We start from the raw sequence: 22,264 nt of genomic DNA on the forward strand, positions 1-22,264 counted from the left end.
AAATATTGTGAAGTAACTTATAAAATAAATTAATTAATTAAATTAAAAAAAACTAAGTGCTAAATGTAAAACATTTCTTTCACGGTCACATTTCTTTTAAAATATCCCCTAAATTGAATTTTAAAGTTTAAAGTATTTTTGAAGCTATTGCTTTTCAAAAGGTATATTTCATTATATCAATATGTTTTTATTATATTATCCCTCCATTCATGGAGAATTTTCTTGCTAAATATTAACACTCTTAATTCTGTTATTGGGACCTAAGTTACCTTAAATACATTAGAATTATTTCTATGATAAAATTTGCAATATAGAACATAATTTTTTAATTTTATTTTTAAAAGGCTGTTCGTTATAATTTATTACATGCAATATTCCAACACTAATCCCACCACAATTACACCTTCCCACTGTTAGAACCAAAGTGCAGTCATTTTAGTTGTTAGTAGCCATTTTTCTATTCTGTATGATTATGTAACTGACAAATGAACTGGGCATGAACTTGAGACCACATCCTGGGAAAAAAGAACTGTCTCTGTCACTGTCACTGTCCTCCCATTGTTCATCAATTTGCTTGAATGGGCCCAGTAACTTCTTCATTGTGAGATTTGTTGCTATTGTGTTTGGCATATCGAATATGTCACGGGGAGCTTGCCAGTCTTTGCCATGTAGGCAAGATACTCTCAGTAGCATACCGGGCTCTCTGAGAGGGGCGGAGGAATCAGACCTGGGCCAACCAGGTTGGTCGAATACAAGGCAAATCCCTACCAGCTGTGAAAAGGGAACAGAAGGAACAAAAATCAAAATACTTGCAGAAAGTGTCAGTCAATCAGTAAAAATAAGGAATGTAATGGTCAGCCAGGCATGGAAAGAATAGAACAAAGGGGCACCCAAAGTGGCACTAACCAATCAGCTTACAGGTCAGTTAGGAAGAAAGAACAATGTAGTCAGTCAAGGATGTGACTTTGGGCTATTTAAACCTTTTCCTGCAGTGTGGGGAGGCTGGGGGGAGGATCAGACCCCAACTGTCTTTCCATGGTGAGGTCCTGGCTGGTCAGTCTTTAACAATTCTCCTTAATAAAAGCTTTAAACTCTTTGCTGATATATTGTGTTCGAATCTTGAATTATACACTCTAACATCACCATTATCATTTCCAATTTTCCCAACCATCATCCAAGCCCTGCCCCAATAGCAGGCCCTAAATTATTTATTTTGCATTTCTTGTTTTGAATAATCTGCTAAAAATGATCAAAAGTTTCCTTAGCCAGGTGAGGGATGGATATTTGATCATTGTATAATTGAAACCCAAGCACAAAAATTTTTAAGTCTACAACTGTACCTCATGATGTCTCACTAATAAAAATTAAAAAAATTAAATTAAATTAAATTAAAAAAAATGTTTCCTTAGAAGAACGTGTACAAAGACTATTGTATCTCACCCTAGAACCTTGTATAAGAGATTACTAACATGTTGTTACAGGTAGAGCCTCGCGTGCTATTTTTTTTTAATCCTATGGTTTGTTGCCTTCTACTTTACATCCTAAGCACATCCTGGTACATCAGTGGTATAGAGTATGAGAAGTTGCAGCCACGCACTCCAGGAACTCTAAAATTTTAAATACAGGACTGTTTAAAACTCAAGTATTCAAGAGGCCCATATTCCATTCTCTGACCCCATAGGAGTTATCCCCAAGCACAGAGCCAAGAGAAGGCCCGAATACTGCTGGGCACGAGTCCACTGCCTCAAAAAATTAAAAATGAAGTTCAGAAGCAATGCTAAATGATTACAAGAAACATATTTCATATTCATACAACATTTAAAGGAACACTGTATAAATGGGTTTGTTATAAATGGTCATTAGCATCTTAAGAAAGCTCCTATTCTTATTTTTAATCTAATTTTATTTTTATAAAGTTTTTCACAATGATTTATTACATTCAATATTTCAACACCAATCCCATCACCACACACCTTTTCACCACCATTATTTCCAGTTTTTCCAACCATCACCCAAATATGCCTCAATATCAGGCCCTGTTTGGGCAGGAGTGATTCCACAGTGGGTAGGGCATTTGCCTTGCATGCGGCCGACCCACCTGACCAAGGTTCGATTCCTCCACCCCTCTCAGAGAGCTTGGCAAGCTAGCGAGAGTATCTCGCCCTCATGGTAAAGCCTGGCAAGCTACCCATGACGTATTTGATATGCCAAACACAGTAACAACAAGTCTCACAATGGAGACGTTATGGGGTCCACTCAAGCAAATCGATGAACAATGGGATGACAGTGCTACAGCGCTACAGTGTTTTTGTTTGTTATGAATAATTAGCTTAAAAAATGATCATAACAAGATTTGATACAGCTGAAGTTAAATTTTAACTGGATGGTGACTTAAGGATCCGGACACATATCTGCAGTTTGTGAATCTCTTCCAAGATTTATTTGTTGGTCTCTGGATCATGGCCAGTTAATGAGCTTATAGGGTGCCAGAAGTTCATGGGCATCACTGCCAGGCTCCGGTAAGAACGGGGGAATGGGGGTACGTTGCCCATCCCAGAGTCTGTGAGATTCTGGAGATGTTGATATAAAACATTATTTTATGAGCATAAGCACTTCTTTATTCTTCTATTATTTAAAACTGTCTGTTTTCTTATTCAGTTTTTGCTACCTATAGTTCATTATTCCTAACTCAGTTTCCCATCTTTATGTTTTTTGTGACAAAAAATATTCAACCTAAACCAATATTGTGGAAAGAATGATTAAAAAATGATTAGCGATTTTTCACATACATGTGGTTATACAGTTTTCTAAAAGCAATTTGTTGAAGAAGCTATCTTTAGTACACTTTATGCATGCAAATCCTTTTTCAAAAACTAGTTGATTTGTCTTTGAATACTCACTTATCACCCACTGGTCAGAAAGTCTATCCTTATTCTGTTCCATGCTGTTTATATTATGATAACTTTACAGTACAGTATCTTTAGGTAATAAGAGATCTCCCAATTTATTATTTCTTCAATATGGCACAGGCTATTCAAGGTTTTTTATGATTCCATACAATCTTAGTTATTTAAAGTTCTAAGTCTCTGAAAAATGTTACCTGAATTTTGATGAGAATTGCATTAATGTATACAACAATTTATATAGAGGACTCGTTTTGACAAAATGGATCCTTCCATCTATGAGCATAAGATATTTTCTATTTTCCCAGGTCATCGTCCATGTCTTTCTAAAACTATTTAGAGTTTTTGAGGTATTAATCTCTCACATCTTTTGTCCATTTGACTCATAGGTAATGGATGGTTTTGTGCACTATTTTTAATGGAATAAACTCTTTTATCTCTTTCTCTTGTAATTTATTATTTGTATATAGGAATAACCTGAATTATATCTCCAAACTTGCAGGCTATCGAATGTAGCCTGCCCACAGGGCAGAGTCTGGCAAACTCCCCGTGGCGTACCAAATATGCCAGATACCAGTAATAATGATGGGTCTCATTCTCCTAAATAGCCTTGAATATAATCTCAGGGCTAGGATGAAAGAGACGTTACTGGGGCCTGCTCGAGGCAATCGACGAATAACAGGATGATGAAATGAAAAATGAAATGAAATATCTCCAGCACCCTATATCATCTCTCAAACTCACCAGGAGTAATCCCTGAGTGTAGAGTCAATAGTAATTCCTGAGCACAGCTGAATGTGGTCCAAAGTCAAAAAAGAAAGAAAAAAAATGGGCTAAAACTAAAAAATACCCAAATTGTATAACTGAGAGAAAACAGTTGCATGCCAAACACCAGATATAGGTGTATTATTTGAGATATATAAAGAACTCATAACAATAACAAAAAAACTAAAACCAAAAACCTATTTTAGGGGCTGGAGAAATACCACAGCGGGTAGGGCATTTGCCTTACATGCAACCGGCCCAGGTTTGATTCCCAGGATCCCATATGGTCCCCTGAGCATCACCAGGAGTAAATCCTGAGTACAGAGCCAGGAGTAACCCCTGTGCATTGCCGGGTGTAACCCAAAAAAAAAATTTAAAAAAACCTATTTTAAAAACATGGTTAGAAAATAAACAGGCACTTTTCTGTAGAAGTCTGACAAATAGTCAACAGGCATATGAAAAAGTGTTCACCATCACTTTTAATCAGGAAAATACAAATCAGTATGACAATGAGATATCATCATGCACCAGAGAGAATGACACATCTAAAAAAATTCTGTGTTGGCGGGGATGTGGGGAAAAAAAACCTATCATCTACTGCTGGTGGGGATGATTTTTGGTTCAACCCCTATGGAAAACAAGTATAGGTATTTCTCAGAAAAGTACAAGTAGAGCTGTCATATGATGCAGCAATTACGCTTTTTGACATCTATCTCCAGGACACAAAAAAAACTTATTCAAAGGGAAATAAGAACACTGTTATTCATTGCAGCCCTTAGAATAGTTGAGATATGGAATCAACCTTGGTGTTCAGTGATGGATGGGTGATAATGAAGTTGTGATATATACAATGGAATACTACCCGGGCTTGATTCCTCCACTCCTCTCGGAGAGTCCAGCAAGCTACCTAGAGTATTCCACCCACATGGCCAAGTCTGGCAAGCTACCCGTGGCCTATTCGATATGCCAAAAACAGTAACAACAAGTCTCACAATGGAGATGTTACTGGTGCCTGCTTGAGTAAATCGATGAACAACAGGAAGACATTGCTACAGTGCTACTCTTGCCCATAGATTACAGAACTAATGGTAAGAAAGAAAAGAAATAGAGGAGGAAATTAAGAAGAGGTGGACAGGAGGTAACAGATAGGGGGAAGGGACCTCAGACCCAGTGGGCATGTGGAAGTGTGTATTCTTATGTATATTAATATCTCTGTATATAAACCATAGAACCAACAACACTGAAAACATGGTACGCAAACCACAACAATTAATCTTAAAAGTGTGCCTGTAAAGGAGGCAGGACCCATGGTGGTGGTGGTGAGAGAGGGAAGGAAATTTGAGGACATTAGTGAAAAGAAATTGGAACTCTGGTATGCCTCAAATGCAACTGTGAATCATTTTGTAAGTAAGGATGAGTTAACTTAAAAAAAATAATTGTGATTGTATTTGCTCATAATCCTTGTCAAAAATGGCAGAGAAATTCCTGTCCTTAATTATGGGAATTAAAATAAGCCTTTAAGGGGGAGTGTAGAATCAATCTTCCGACAAAAGCACATGCCTGGTATATCTGAGGACCTGGGTTCGGTCACAGTCACTGAAAATAAATAAAACAGGTATTTAGACAAACTCATACATAAGATTTTCTTTTTCCCTCATTGACTTTCCCATGATCCTCTTTACACTATTCTCACTATCATTTTTGGAGCATGTAACAGTCATTGGGTTATATATACACATTTTGACGCCTAAACATAAAAATTTTAGGAAGAGATAATGCTATCTCCATTTTTATTTAAAATCGATAATGGGGAAATTTGCCCCAGAGAAGTGGTGCAATTTGTGCATAAGGCCACGTTGCAAATGTTAAAATCCAGCTCTGACTGAATCTGTTCTTCCCATTCCCAACTATGTGGCAACTGGAGCACATGGGATGCGAGCATATGCAGGCAGTCTTTAGACCTCAAGTTAATCATTCCATTTCTTTTGATCTTTGCTTCCTCAACAATAAGAATGTGGTAATGTTATGTCTAAGTAATGTGAAACATCTCTTCCAATTTTTAAGGCAGGTATGATTTGTGTTTCCTTACTTATAAAGTATCCACATGTACTCATCACTAGATACTCTGAGGAAAAACACAGGAAATGGGAACTACAAACTTCAGCTCAACTTTTTTGGCCCAAGTATCTTGTTTTCTTCTTTAGAAAGTATATATTCACAACTTTCATTGTTATCATGTGAAAATATTTCTAGGATTGTACCACCAAGCTGTAAGATGTGTATCTGTCCAAAGTCATGTTGTGTGAATACACAATGATGGGGAAAAAACTATGATAAAAACAGTGCTAATAATCACAAAATTTCTACCTATTAACATCAATGTTGTTTTAAAAATATATTCCGCTTTCAAAACATTTTCTCAATTAATATGTTTATTATTCAATAAATGAATAAGTCTTACATGCTTAAGTATCGTTAATGAAAGCATGCTAAGTGAAAATTCCAAAATAAATTAAAAGACTAAGAGATGATAGTGATAAAAAGAAATAACGTATTCTGAACAGAAAAACAGATTGTAAAAAGGAATTAAAAAAAACTATTGCATTTAAAATAACTTACAACTACCCACTTGGAGCTGAGTTTTTACAAAATATGATTTATGTGCAAAACATTTTTGCTACATAATTTATGAAGCAAAGAATGTAGAATATAGTCAGCATATGGTAACTTGGTTTGGAAGAGAATCTAAGCATAACAATTCAGCCTCCTCCAGTTTAAGGCATATTTGAATAACATATTTGTCTCTCCTCTGGTCCTCAGCACTCAACCCCCTACACAGACACATCACATCTTATACATTTTCTGCATGGTTTTCATTGCTCCTTGTTTCTGACCTTAGAAAAGTAATGACTTTTTAGTATGCACTTTTCTTGCATACAACTCAAGTCATTTGCAATATGTTTCAAGTGAAAAAACTAGCAGGCTGATTGGGTTTTATTTATTTTTCAAGTCCAAATTTTCTTGGGAGTCTCTTCATGAATTAAAGAAAAGAAATAGAGAAAACAGGTTCTAGCAACTCTATTTAATTATTCCAGACATGCTTGGCCTCCTATACAATTTTCTTATTGATCTCAATAATGAAGGCCAGAAAATTACATCCTCTCTTGTCTGTGGAACTATGAATCACAGATTGCTCAGCCATAGTCAAATTAAACAACTTGCCTGTAACCACTCAAGGATTCACACAGAAACTAAAATGATCATCAACCTTCTATTGAACCTAGTATATCAGTTATGTTAAATAAATCGAGCATCTCTCTAGACAAATGTATTACCACCTCCAAGTCAATTCAACAAAGTTTTCTTTTTTAACCACTGATTTGTCCATTGCATTTGAAATATTGTTTTTCTTGAAGATTATGATTGTTACTCTTTTCTTTCCTGGAAAAATAATTACTGGAAAAAAAAACAAACAAAATAAAAGTAATCTAAGCAGAAGCCAGAGCCAGCAGCGTTCAGAGGGTTGAGTGATTTTTTTTGCACAAGAACAAAATTTGTTCTATCTCCAACTATAGTCCCCAGCACCGTCAGGAGAATTTCCCATGTACAGAGCCAGGAGTATCTTCTGAGCATCAAAGGTGTGGAGCCAAAACAAACAACAAAAAAAGTAATCTAAGAAAAGATGATTGAAAAATTGTTTTCTATTTAAAAACTCAAAATTTTAATATAAAAATATTTGACTATACAAGAACTTCCTTAGGTTTATTCCATCAAATACCTGACATTAATTCAGGCTGAGGTTGCTCTTCGGAAGGAAGATCATCTTGTAAATTACACGTCTATGAAGAAGATGATAGTTCAAGGAATACAAATGCTGTAAGAGCACTTTAAAGTATATTGCTCATTCAGAGTCCAATGAAAGTATATGGACATATATAGGAAATTGATTTAAAAGGTTAAAAGCTTCGAGGAGTCATTTCTCTCATTATATGTGCAATTATGATAGAAAATACAATGTGGAATTTCAATGCAAATTTTACTTGAAACTAGATAAATCATCTTGAAACAGTTTCGTAATCTCTTTGAACGCCCATTTGCTTTTTTAAATGGAAGGGGTTTTTTTTCTTATATGTTAGGTGATTTTCGGAATTCTAACTTTCTATGCTTTGTACCTAAATAATATAGCAGTGCTCAGGGCTTTTTATTGGCTCTTCATTTAGAGGCCACTTCTGGAAGGCTCAGGGAACTCTGTAAGAGATCAAGCCTGGACTGCGGCATGTGTACTGGAAGCTGTAATATCTCTATGGCCTTGGTACTATAACATCTTAATTCTGGAATTCACAAATGATTCTCTTAAAAATTAACACCCGATTTATAACATTAAAAATAAGTAATATTTTGATAATCCTGCATGAGATTCCAATGTATACTGTGGCCAGAGGAATAGTACAGCAGGGAAAGCATTAGGGTTCTGGGTTCAATCTCTGGAACTCCACAAGATCCCCTGAGCCCATCAAAGAGTGATCCCAGATTAGAGAGCCAGGGGTAAGCCCTGAGCACCTTCGCTGTGGCTCAGAAACAAAGAATTCAAATTTTTCTGTTTATAAAATTATTCATGCATACACGTTATTTCTTAGTGAATTTCAGTTGAAATATTAAAATACTTATCAACAGTTGGCCAATTTTTCTAATCTGGAAAGACCCAAATGGGATTCTCTTAGTTAAGAAATTCTCTATCTTTGTTGCTTATATTTAGACATTATTTTGGAGTAGGGTGTTCCAAACAGTGCACAGGATGCCCAAGAGTCATTTCAAGAGAGACACAGCCAACTGGGCACTGAGGTTCTTGCTAGAGCCAAAAGGTGCAGAGTTGTCAGTACTTGCACTGCCGGGGACTATCAACTTCACAAATAGTATCTTCCAAGTATCTCCAGGGCTATATTCACCTTGCTCAGGAGACATATGGTTCCAGTTCTGCTGCATACAAAGTAAAAGAAGTATACATTCTGATGTATACAAATTTTACATTATTAACCACTTAGATCTCTCCCTGACCTCTACTTAAACATTCTGTACTAGGGGCTGGAGCAACAGCACAGCAGGTAGGGCGTTTGCCTTGCACACGGCTGACCCCGGTTGGAATCCCAGCATGCCATATGGTCCCTTGAGCACCACCAAGAGTAATTTCTGAGTGCAGAGCCAGGAGTAATCCCTAAACATCGCCGCATGTGATCCAAAAAGAAAAATTAAAAAAATTCTGTATTAAAGCTGAAGAGCATTAATATAAGCTTTTAAAAACATGGGTTTTTTTTTAATTTAAATGTCATCAATTACTAATTTCCATAAAATTGGAGGTTTTTTTTTTTTTGCTTTTTGGGTCATACCTGGCGATGCACAGGGGTTACTCTTGGCTCATGCACAGAGGGTACGGCGTTTGCTTTGCACGAGGCCAACCCGGGTTCGATTCCTCCGTCCCTCTCAGAAAGCCAAGCAATCTACCGAGAGTATCCCGCCTGCACAGCAGAGCCTGGCAAGCTCCCCGTGGCGTATTTGATATGCCAAAAACAGTAACAACACGTCTCACAATGGAGACGTTACTGGTGCCTGCTGGAGCAAATCAATGAACAACAGGAGGACAGTGCTCAGGGGATCATATGAACACTGAACTCAGGCCCACACGCAAAGCATATGTTTAGGCTACTGAGATATCTCTCTGGCTCCAAAAATATGTTATGCATTTTTAAGAAACAAAAGCTATGATAGATAATAAGGATAATATTTTGCATAAAGAAAAGCGTAAATAAATTAGATGGAGTCTTTAAATATGAGTTTATCAGCTGATTGCATAAAGAAGAATACTGGAACATTAAGAAGAAACATAATTACAAATACTTGAATCACAAGCCTCAGCAAATTATAATTTTTAAAGAAGTGCTTTATAACTATTCAAAATTAACACCCTCAGTGAAATTTTATACAAAACATATACAACAACTTCATTATCTTGATAAGACTCTACCTTATGCCTTCAGGTGAAAATAAAATCAAATTTATTTCCTAAAGGATAGTTATTCTTTGAAGCCTACTTTTTTAGTTGCATGGTGATATGATTGATGTTCTTACTTAAAAGAAAACAAACTTAAGTGTTTTATCATGGTGAGATGTCATTAAATTGTTATTAAAGATGACTTGTCTGCAGTTGAAAGCCAGTTTTCATTAATTACTGCAGATGAATATGATACCAGCAAGGTGTCCTTATAATATGAGTATTGCCTTAGTCTTGAAAACCAATAGGATAAAATTGTACACTGGCTACTAAAAGGTTTTGATAAAACGTTTTTCATGTCAGATTGTGTTCGATTATATGCACTGTATAAAGTAATAACTCACATTTTCTCACCAAGTGTTTATTTATCAGTTCATGTCGCTTTTATCTATATCCATGCCTTAATAGATATGTAACTTCCTAATATCATGAAATAACTAGTACAACCAAAGGTATTGGCTTTACACAATAATATTTTTAATATAAGAGGTGTTTCTGATGATAAATGTTAAATTTGGCTTTTGATATAGGGAAATATCTTCTCAAGTCTATAAAAACCTTAGAAGTTGAATTTGGGAATTACTCAGGTAAAGGAAAGAGTAAATAAGCCCAAAATTAAGGGTCTTTGATTTAATTTTTTTTTTTTTTGGTTTGTGGGGCATATATGACTGGGCTGAGAACTTACTCCTGGCTCTATTCTCAGAGATCAATACTGGCAGTTTCTGGGGATCCTATGGGGTGCCATTGATTGAACCTGTGTTGACAGTGTTTAAGGCAATCACCCTACCTACCCACTAAACTATCACTCTGGCCCTGACTCAAGTATTTTCTATTCCTTACTAGTTAGATACCCTTGACTAACTTTTTTCAGCATTTAACTAGGTACTTTTAATGTTCCTTGAAAATTACAATGTCAGATTAGTTGGAGAATAGGTGAACGGGTGGTGACACAAAGACTTGGGTGCAGGGGTCTTGGGCACTGAGAAGATGATGAGATGAGCTAGCTGGACACCAGAATCATAAATACCAACACCTGAGTTTTAATTTAAAAAAAATAATAAAAATAAAAGAAGAAAAATGTTAAAAAAAAATAAATTGTAACATTTTGTAATTCTATATTGAACATGGGTACAATTCTATATTCAAACACATTAGCCGTTGAGATTCTGATAAGTTTAGGTCTGAGGCCAAAGCCTTAATATCTTCCCTATATCCTTCATTCTGCCATACATTTCATTAGTACTTTTCCTTACATTAGTTTTCTTATCTTTTTTTTTATGACTGTGTTTCATCTCCTAACTTGACTTTATTCACTTAAGGAAACCAAAAACACAAAGGCTAAGGGGAAAAAACGCACAAAGGTATGTACCACACAATCATGGGGTAAGATAAGGTCTTAAAACTACATCTTTAAAAGTATAAAATTTTTAAAAATTATAAAAATTGATTTAGTGATCCAAATAACTTCCCCCAAATAACCATCAGTATAAGTAACTTTTCAAACATAGTTTATATTTTCCTTAAATAATTTTTTTAAAAAACTTTTTTCTTCCTTTTTGTTTTAGTAAGGAACTTAAATTTTTTAAAAATGATTACAAACTCCAGACAAATAAGCCACTGAACTTTCTGAAGACACTAGAGAATGGGGGGAAAAGCACATGGAAAATACAGAAAGTCCCAGTGGAGCAAGAAATAGCTGAATGTGGCCCAAAATCACACCAACCCCATCAAGAAATAAAAACAACAAATACAAAACCTAAATAGGCCCTCCCGTTGATCGTCGATTTGCTCGAGTGGGCCCAGTAACGTCTCCATTGGAGACTTTGTTGTTACTGTGTTTGGCATATTGAATATATCACAGGTAGTTTGCCAGGCTCTGCCGTGTGGGCGAGATACTCTCGGTAGCTTGCCGTGCTCTCCAAGAGGGGCGGAGGAATCGAACTCGGGTTGGCCATGTTCGCCGCTTGTAAGGCGAACGCCCTACCGCTGTGCTATCGCTCCAGTCCACTAACAAGTGGAATAGAATTTGAAACTTATGCCTAAGCACTTTTTTAAGTAACAAGAATTAATATTCAATTTTAAGGTAATGAAAGGCAGAGTTTCTATAATTCATTAGAATAATCAGCATGCAACGTTGCATTACTCAGTGGAAAACAGGACAAAAATATTCAACATCGAGATTAATATTCTTGACAGAAAAGACTGCCATAGAAACTAACCCTGAAAGGATATGGCATTTGTAAATTCATTTTTATAACTGCTGTAGGATAGAAAAGAATATATTCTTCAATGAAAAATAAGATATCAGTAACAAGAAAAGTACTATTACAAAATCAATCTTAGTCCTAAACAGCTCTGAAATAAAAATTTTGCTGGGTGAACTCATCAGCAAAATGAAGAAGAGGAGTTCAGGAACTTAATGATCATTCTATCTGAAGTGTCTAACCAGGGGGAAAAAGACAAAATGAGTAAACAAATAATAAAATACTAGTTCCACATGGAGAAGGAACAATGAAGAAAACATTTTTAAAAATATATATGTATATAAGATTCTGAAGTTTGATAACATTTTGAAGAGTACAAATGCTGAAACTTGGTAAACTAAAAAAAAAAGAAGGCACAGGCATAGGATTTGCTGTACAGACACACACACCTTAACACATCATGAACACTACTAAATACAAAAGATAAATAAAATATCTTGATAACATACAGAGAAAAAATGACATATATCAGATATATGAACAAGAGTTTGATTAAAGGCCTTTTATGAGAAAAAAAGTGGTCGTAAAATAACAAAATATAAAATAGCACTGTAGCACTGTCTTCCCATTGTTCATCGATTTGCTCAAGCGGGCAACAGGAACGTCTTCATTGTGAGACTTGTTGTTACTGTTTTTTGGCATATCAAATATGCCACGAGGAGATTGCCAGGCTCTGTTGTGTGGGCGGGATACTCTCGGTAGCTTACAAGGCTCTGCAAGAGGGACGGAGGAATTAACCCGGATCGGTCGCATGCAAGGCAAACGCCCTACCCCCTGTGCTATCGCTCAAACCCGATCTATAAGTAATATGATTAATAATACAGTATTCAATCTTTGTATTGAAACACTTAAAAATTTTAGGCATTATAGCACTGATGAATATAATACTATGGGAACTAGTGCATCAAAACTGGGGGTAATAAAGTGACTGTGCACTTATAAGGTTCGTACATTTATGTACAATATGAACCTTTTGTAAACCTTTTGTAAGCCTTGATAATTTAAAGAACACTGTAATCTCTAATGCAACCACAAAGAAAGACAGGACCTTTTTAAAACTCAAGTACGCAAGAGGCCCACGTTCCATTCTCTGACCCCACAAAAGTGATCCCCAATCACAGAGTCAAGAGAAGTCCCTGAGTTCTGCAGGGTCTGAGTCCTCTACCCCAAAAAGTTAAAAAAAAAAAGTTTAGAAGCGATGCTAAATGATTACAAGAAATGTATTCATACAACATTTAAAGGAGCACAAAATACTGTAAAAATGAGTTTGTTGAAAATGCTCATTAGTGTCTTGAGAAACGTTCCTTCTAGCCTTATTTCGTTTTTATTTAATTTTATTTTTATAACGTTGTCCACAATGATTTATTACATTCAATATTCCAACACCAATCCCTCCATTACACCTTGCCACCACCATCATTTCAAATTTTCCCAACTACCACCCAAGCCTGCCCCAATAGCAGGCCCTAAATAATTTATTTTGTACTGCTTGTTATGAATAAATAATTCGCTAAAATGATAAAATAAGATTTCCTTAGAAGAAAGTGTATGAAGAATGTTGTATGTCACTCTGGAGCCATTAAGCTCTTGTATAAGAGGGTGCTAACATGTTGTTACAGCTTAAGCCTTGTACTATGTCCTCTTACTCAAGATTGGTTGCCTTCTAGTTTACATCCCACCCAATATGGTTGCTACTCCTGGTATGTGTGTGTTGTAGAATTTGAGCTGTTGCTCAAGAAATTATAAAAATTTGAATGGGGAGATAAAACTGGACCTAAAGTTTTGACTGGATGGTGACTTTGAGCTTCAGAAGTGTCTCTACAGACTTGTTGCTCTCTTTTGAGATGGATTTATGAGTTTCTGGATTATGGCCACTTCACTTGATAACTTGATCACTTCACATCCCGTTACTCATCAATTTGCTTGAGCGGGCGCCTGTAACGTCTCCATTCGTCCCTGTCGCGTCCTAGTGTAGCCCAGTGGCATCTGCTCCTTCTAGGAACACAGAGAGCCTCACACCGATCATGCAGGATCTTGAGAAAGAAGTCTGACCATCTCATAGGTGGGAGGCCAAGCAATCTTTTCATGTCCTGTGGAATACAGTCCATAATGGCTCTATTCCAGCAGTCATCTCCAAATCTCATTACATGTCCAGCCCATCTGATTTTCAACACCTTGGCAAATGAGACAGCAAACCTGATTCTTTATTATTATTATTATTATATTCAATGTGTTTTAAATTTTTATTAGTGAGACATCATGAGGTACAGTTGTAGACTTACAAATTTTTGTGCTTGGGTTTCAATTATACAATGATCAAATACCCATCCCTCCACCAGTGTCCATTTCCCACCACCACAGATCCCAGAATCCCTCCCACCCCCTGTCCCCCCCTCCCACCCTGCATCTGTGGCAGGGCATTCCCTTTTGTTCTCTCTCTCTTATTGGGTGTTATGGTTTTCAAAAGAGGCAATGGGTGACAATCATGTTTGGTCTATAGTCTACTTTCAGCATGCTTCTCCCATCTTGGGAGGATCCTCCCAACACCCTTTATTTGGTGCTCCCTTCTCTATCTGAGCTCCCTTTTCCCCTAGCATGTGTGGCTGTCCTCCAAGCCATGGAGTAAAATTCCTGGTACTAATTTTGGCCATTCTTGTGTGTTCGTCTCCTATTTTGTTACTTTATGTTCCCCAGATGAATGCAATCTTTCTATGTCTTTCCCTTTCTTTCTGACTCATTTCGCTTAACATGATACTTTCCATGTAGTACCACTTGTATGTAAATTTCATGACTTCATCTTTTCTAACACCTACATAGTACTCCATTGTGTAAATGTACCAAAGTTTCTTTAACCAGTCATCTGTTCTCGGGCACTCAGGTTTTTTCCAGATTCTGGCTATTGTAAAGAGTGCTGCAATGAACAGACAATTGCAGACCTCACTTCGACTATACTTTTTTGCCTCTCTGCGATATATCCCCAGGAGTGGTATTGCTGGATCAAAAGGGAGCTCAATTTCTAATTTTTTGAGAATTGTTCATACTGTTTTCCAAAAGGGCTGAACCAGTCAGAATTCCCACCAGCAGTGAAGAAGGGTCCCTTTCTCGCCACACATTGCTTTTGTTCTTGTGGATATGTGCCAGTCTCTGTGGTATGAAATGATATCTCATTGTGGTTTTGATCTTCATCTCCCTGATGATTAATGATGTGGATCATTTTCTCATGTGCCTTTTAGCCATTCGGTTTTCTTCTTTATGAAAGAGCAAAACTGATTCTTGACCATCAACAAGGGTCGGAACTCCAGTTTCTTTCTCTTATTTGAGTAAAGCATGATACTCCAAGCATAGCTCTTTCTATTCCTCTTTGGGAAACCCGAATTATGGCCTGAAGGATGCCAAGACGCTGAGTGTGGCCAAGGCCATCTACAAGAGGTACATCGAGAACAGCAGCAATGTGTTCAAGCAGCTGAAGCCGGCCACCAAGACCTACATCTGCGATAGCATCAGAAAGCAGCAGATAGACTCAGCCATGTTGGACCAGGTGCAGACAGAGGTCCAGGCAGTGATGGAGGAGAACTCCTACCAGATATTCCTGACCTCCGACACTTACCTCGAGTGGCATGGAGAATACAAACCACCTCAGCAGCCAGCTGGGTGGCCAGCTAGTTTGTAGCTACCTGCCCACACTGAACAAGGAGGAGGAGTGGACCTGTGCCGACCTCAGGTGCAAGCTGGCCCCCACGGAGGTCGGCTTGTACAGCAAGACGCTGAGGGTGATGGCCACCAGGCGGTCCATGGAGGCTGTGAAAAGTGGATACAGGTCCTTCAAGTGGAATGACCCCATGAGCCCCTACCACGTGGGTGCCAGCTACGTCCTGGCACCCACCACCAGCGCCAATGACAGCGAGATCTCCAGCGACTCGCTGACAAAAGACTCCATGTCCATGAAGGACAGCAGGGTAGATGGAATCCCGCCCTGCCTCCTGGGCAGTAAGAAGCAGCTCCAGAGAGCAGCGCACTGCAGCGCCAAAGCCAATGTCCAAATGTCTCTACGGCCTGCTAATGAGTTTATATTGTGTCAGAGATAGTTTGTGGTCATGACTGCCAGTCTCCCAGAAGAACAGGGAGTTGGGGAAATATCACCCATCTCCAAATCGAAGATAGCTTGGAGATTCTGGTTACAAAACCCGTTGAGTGTTTCAACAGATTCATTCTGGGATAAGGCTGTCCCAAGCCTGTGGAGACGGGCTCTTAGGCATGGTGGAGATTGAGTTTTTCTCTGCTGGGGCTCTGCTGCAGTGGGTGGTGGTTCACCCACACCACCTCCAGGGTTCCCTGGATGAGATATTGTCTAGCGCAGGGTCCAGAGGCATCTCTGCAACTTGTTGCTCTCTTCTGAGATTTATTTGTGCGTCTCTGGATCATAGCCGTTAGGGATTTATGAGTCTCAAGATCATGGTCAATTAATGAACTTATAAGATGGCAAAGGCAGATCATGGGTGTGACTTCCAGGCTCCTGGAAAAATAGAGGGATGGGGGCTTATATCCTTATTTTGTTGAAGGTTATTTTTTTTAAGCATGACATATAATTGAATTTTTTCAAAAGAATTCTCCGCAATAATCTATAGGATCATAAGATTTTTATCATTTATTTTGTTGACCTGGTCTTTATTATCAGGTATCATCTCACGGTAGTGAGAATGGCACATATCAAAAATATTGAAAACAAAAAGTATTGGTGGGAATGTGTTAAAAAAGAAAAAGAAACATCCACTCACAGTTGATAGGAATGGCATCTGGTTTAACCTCTTTGGAAAATAGTATGATAGGTCTATCCCCACACACAGAAAATATAATTCCAAAAAAAGTATATGTATCCCAAGTATATGTACTTAACTATTTAATTTAATCATGAAGGCAAGAAAATAACCAAATTTCAAATAGAGACAAATTGAGATAAAAAGGTACAATATACATATACGCAGTCACTGTAGCACTGTAGTACCGTAGCACTGTCCTCCTGTTGTTCATTGACTTGCACCAGAGGGCACCAGTAATGTCTCCATTGTGAGACTTGTTGTTATTGTTTTTGGCATATCGAATACGCCACTGGTAGCTTGCCATGCTTTGCCACGCAGGCAGGATACTCTCGGTAGTTTGCCAGGCTCTCCGAGAGGGATGAAGGAATCGAACCCAGGTTGGCCGCGTGCAAGGAAAACACCCTACCCGCTGTGCTATTGCTCCAAGCCATACACAGTCACACATGAGGAAAAATCATGTAGTTTTTTGCAAATTGATGGCTCTAGAGGGTATCATGTTACGTGAAATAAACCAGAGTGAGAAGGACAAGTACTTGATGATCTCATATATTTGTGGTAAATAAAGAAACAAAAGAGATTATAGAAAAGTATCAAGCTATTATAAACTCAGGACACTAAATTAAAGAACTGAAAATACAAGTGAGTTGAGGGCTGGGTGTGGAGAAAGATAAAACTGATTAGAAGGAACGTTAGGAAAATGATGGAGAGTTTCCACACCAGTAATGGGAAAGTAAAGTAAGTGTATATACTAAAACCATGAACATTAACACAATTGCAAACAATTGGATTAACCTATAATAATTAAGTTTCAATAGTCTAACTCACAGTAGCACTGTAGCACTATCCTCCATTGTTCATCCATTTGCTCGAGCAGGCACCAGTAACATCTCACAACAAATTGTGAGACTTGTTATTACTGTTTTTGGCATATCAAATACATCACGGGTAGCTTGCCAGGCTTTGCCGTTCAGGCGAGGTAGTCTCGATAGCTTGCCGGGCTCTCCAAGAGGGGTTGAGGAATTGAACCTGGGTTGGCCCCTTGCAAGGCAGATGCCCTACCCGCTGTGCTATCACTCCAGCCCTAACCCAATCAATAAAAAACATTCTGGAAATATATTTCTTGGCATGTAAATTAAATATATTAAATAAGATAAAATATTCATAAATGCTAAGTTCAATCTTATTCAGTTTTTAATCATCCTGGGGTAAATTAATTTTTAATATTCACTTATGTTGCTTTTAGTATGCCTTACTTATGAAAATGTTTCATGTATTGTATAATATGATAAATATCAAAGGACATGGGAGGCCATAGAGGAGGGTTGGTTCAAATTTTTAGTGAGATGTTCTTTATTCATCACTCATTCACCAACTCAGCTCTTCTCCCAGGAGACCAACCCCACTGTCCATTGTCAACAAAAGAAACTGAAGAGAACTGTTAAAAAGCTGTGTCACAGCGATTTAAGTCTTTTCCAAGTTCAATGTAAGCTGTGGATGTTTCCTAAAGGACTGTCAATCCGTTCTTCCCTCACGAGAAGATAACCTGGGATACACTAACTTAAAAGGACCATCTGCGGTTTTGCTCTTATAGTACAAAATACTATAAACTTTAATTCTTTGTAACTAAAACTTGCACAAAAGTTATTTTTAATAATATCTTTAAAATAGTATTTTTCTAAAGTTTTTACTTTGCTTATTTATTAAAAAAGCAAAAAAATGCTGCCTGTTATTAAAATTAAAGTGACATTATAAGAATTCTTATGGATTGTAGTGAGAAAAAAACACCTCCTATCATTATTTTATACTTATTGACTGGTTTTGTTCTAATTAAAATATTCCTGATAAGTTATCATAAATATACTAGCAAGGATTTATTATATCTGTTACTACAATTTTTTTCTGTAAGATAAAACAGAACTTTAAGGAACCATTAGGGTTATTCATAAAATGGACCCTACCAGGGGGCTTTGGAGATAGTGCAGAGTTCTAGATTGCATGCCTTTTGAAATGGCCTAAATTTGATCCCCAGCACTGGATGTGCCCCCCCAGCCCAAGCATTACTGGGGATAACCCTGATGGTACCCAGCAGTCCTGGGCCTGAGAATCCCCATCACTACGCCATAGCAATGAACACTGGCATTGTTGGTGAAGTACCACAGGGAGTGGTCTCCAGACACTCTGGGCACTAATTAAGAGACATCCTCAGAATGAGTATTTTAAAGAAATAAGGATTGCTTTAAAATTTAAAATAATAAAATCTAAATAGAAATGTTTTGAGTTCATTGCAGTATCAGAAAAAAAATAACAACTCTACTGAATAATCTTCAGCTTCAGTAACTTTGTCTGACAAACTGTTTTGCTAAAAGATGTTACAGCAATAATCCTCTTCTTCAAAATAAGCAATAAAACTCAGGTGGTTAATATAAATGCATGCAAAATAATGTCTGCTTCTCAAACTCCAGAGTTCTTGGTCTGTAAAACAACAATTATAATTTCTTTCTTGATTGGGACTCTGATAAAAGCTGGGAAAATTCATTTGCTGCATAAATTACTCACCAGGAGTAGAAGCTATTTTCTAGCTACAATAACTCATCTAGGCTGTGGTACAATTATATAGCTCAATACACTGCAGAACCAAAAAATATAGCTAAATAGAAACTCAAGAGATCTCAGAGATCTGCCGCATTATCCGAGAGTCTGAACTCAGTTGATACAAAAACCTGTGACTTTTCTTACTAGCTGAATGACTCCACTGCATCTAATTAGTGGTCCTCAAACACATGAAACTTTTTGTTCTAGACCTGCTACTTTAAATGCTAGACCTGTTTTCAAACACACTTGATTCATCGTGGTACTAGTGGTTTCTAAGACTGTATATGTTTTAATATAAAATTTCACACCTCTTCAAAATGTTTTAACACACCAGGCCCACCACCTAAGTACCAATATCTGTCCATGACTGTCACTGGACCTCCTCCACCCTCCCTGCCCTCTCACACCCACCCTGTTTGGAAACATGACCTGTGGTCAGAGCTCAGGAGTCTGTTTTCATCTGTCAGCCACAAATGTGTGTTATACATCTCTCCAAAGTTTTGTACTGGGTGGTCAAACCACTATGTCACATAACTATATATATATATGTATATATTTAAATATGATCAAAGAAAAATGATGAAGAAATAAATAGAGATAGGAACTAATATTTTTGCAGAAGTTGTCTCCAAAGGAATGGTCAGAGGTGGAGGCTACTCTTGAAAATACTTAAACAACCATGTCAGTGGTGCAGCAGTATGGGTCACAGTGCCATTCTGGTCCTGCAGCGAGTGCTAAGGGCCACCAGAATCACCCTGCAATGCTCAAGAGTCCCCAGAGCTAGAGTGGTGCTCAAGGACTATTTCTGTTTCTCTGCTCAGGAGGACTCCTGGTGGTGCTCAGGGACCATGCAGTACTATGGATGGAACTGGGGTTGGCTTCATGCAAAGCATACACCAACCCCTGTACTATGTCCCTCACCAAGGATACACGTAGCTTGCAGGGTACTAAGTATTCTCCCAGTTCTCCCATTTCCCAGTTTTCTGCTACATTAGACTTCCAAGCTTATCTTCATCTTACTGCAAGATGATAGATAGTAAAAACATTAGGCAAGTTCCAGTGTTAAGACCCTAACTCCTTCTGCCATAGTATTTGTTGGTGGAGAAGGAAGACCTTTGGAAGATGATAATGGTGGAACACTCATAAGAAGGATTAGTGTCTTTGTCTAGGGGCCATCAGAGACTTCAGAATATTCCTTCACCCCCTCCACCATACAACGACAGAGTGAGAAGATATAGCCATTCATGGGCAAGGAAGACACCACGTAGACTTCACTTGATTTTGGATTTTACTGGACCCAGAATGATTAGAAATGTTATGCTTAAGTTGCCCAGTGTATGGTATTTTAATACAGTTGAAAGGCTCAGGGACTGACATTAGAGACTCCATGTTAAGAGTGGCTCTACATTATAATGGCTTTACATTGAGCAGGCATATTGAACAGGATATCCAGGTTTATCTTTAACATAGCTAACACAATCACTGGCACACATTCTGGGAAATCAAGAATAAGTAGTTGTGCAGGACCATAAAAGGCAAAGTCGCAGGCTATAGTCTAAAAAGGGGAAAGGAAGTCAAATTGGGCGATCTGAGTTAGCAGGTGAGGCCAGCAAGGAAGGGATATTGCCAATTAGAAAAAAAACACAACTCTAGGGTCCTGGGAGGTCTGAACCCGTGTAAGAGGATAAAAGAGGATGCCTGGGACTGGAGCAACTGTACAGCAGTCAGGTGTTTGCCTTGCATGCCGGCTGACCCTGGTTCAATTCCCAACACCCCATATGGTCTCCTGAAGACCGACAGGAGTAATTCCTGAGTGCAAAGCCAGGAGTAACCCCTGTGCATCGCTGGGAGTGATTCAAAAAGCAAAATAAAAAAGGGGGGATGCCTATAGCAAGACAGGGTCGCCCTCTTTGCAGGGGACCCTGGTCGACCAGTGTGCGTGCTTGGCAGGAATAAAGAAATTCTTTGCTCCTATTGTGACTCTGTCTTATTCCTCGGATCACCAACTCTAACAGAGTACTCTGAACAAATTAAGATAGTCCTATGGTGAGCACTTGGGAAATTCACCTTTTATACTATACTTCACCAATTGCATTAGACATTTGCAGCACCCCAGTCTGAAGAATACCATGTTCAGCATATTGCCCTACCAGATGACCGTTCTAGAGGAGTGGAAGCTATTCTTGAAGATGAAGGGAATTCGAAATGGAAGGAAGGAAGAGACTGTGTTGCAGGTTTGGTCTTGAAACCAGCTGCAGTCCCTCCTTACTCTGCACTAATCTTCCAATCTACTAGAATACCTAGAAGTCCTGCTCTTCACCTGTAAGGAAGTAAATAAAAGAAATGTAGTGTAGAGTAAACTATGACTGTAGATCTATTATGCTGCCCGATTTTTCTTTTATAACTGAAAGATTCTAAATTAATCTAGTGATTCCACCTTCCTGCCTACCACACTGAGTTCTTAGATTCCCTCAACATTTACCACCCGATATAAAATTTGTCATCCAAGACTACACACGTTCCAGGGGTGACCTGTCTACAATGAAAGGCTGATTCAGGTTCCACCAGCAGTTCTTTTTTTTTTAATCTGAAAGACCATCTCAACTTTAGAGATCCTCCAGGGAAAAGCTAAGGAAGCTGAATCTCTCTTCCTCTATTCATACTCAGTCTTTCCTTTACTGCTCAGTGGCTGCTTTTAAAATCATTCTCCTGGGCTGGAGCGATAGCACAGTTGATAGGGCGTTTGCCTTGCACGCAGCGGACCTGAGTTCAATTCCCAGCATCCCATATGGTTCCCTGAGCACCGCCAGGAGTAATTCCTGAGTGCAGAGCCAGGAGTAACCCCTGTGCATCACCAGGTGTGACCTCTCCCCCCAA

General features: G+C 38.2%; 1 pseudogene; it reads left to right on the forward strand.

Moving 5' to 3' along the window:
- LOC130023686 (axin-2-like) overlaps positions 1-21,713 on the forward strand; it is a 69,530-nt pseudogene extending 47,817 nt beyond the window's left edge.
- The last annotated feature ends 551 nt before the right edge of the window (positions 21,714-22,264 follow it).

Source organism: Sorex fumeus, unplaced genomic scaffold (assembly GCF_029834395.1).
Source record: "Sorex fumeus unplaced genomic scaffold, SorFum_2.1 ptg000024l, whole genome shotgun sequence".
NCBI classification, from domain to species: domain Eukaryota; kingdom Metazoa; phylum Chordata; class Mammalia; order Eulipotyphla; family Soricidae; genus Sorex; species Sorex fumeus.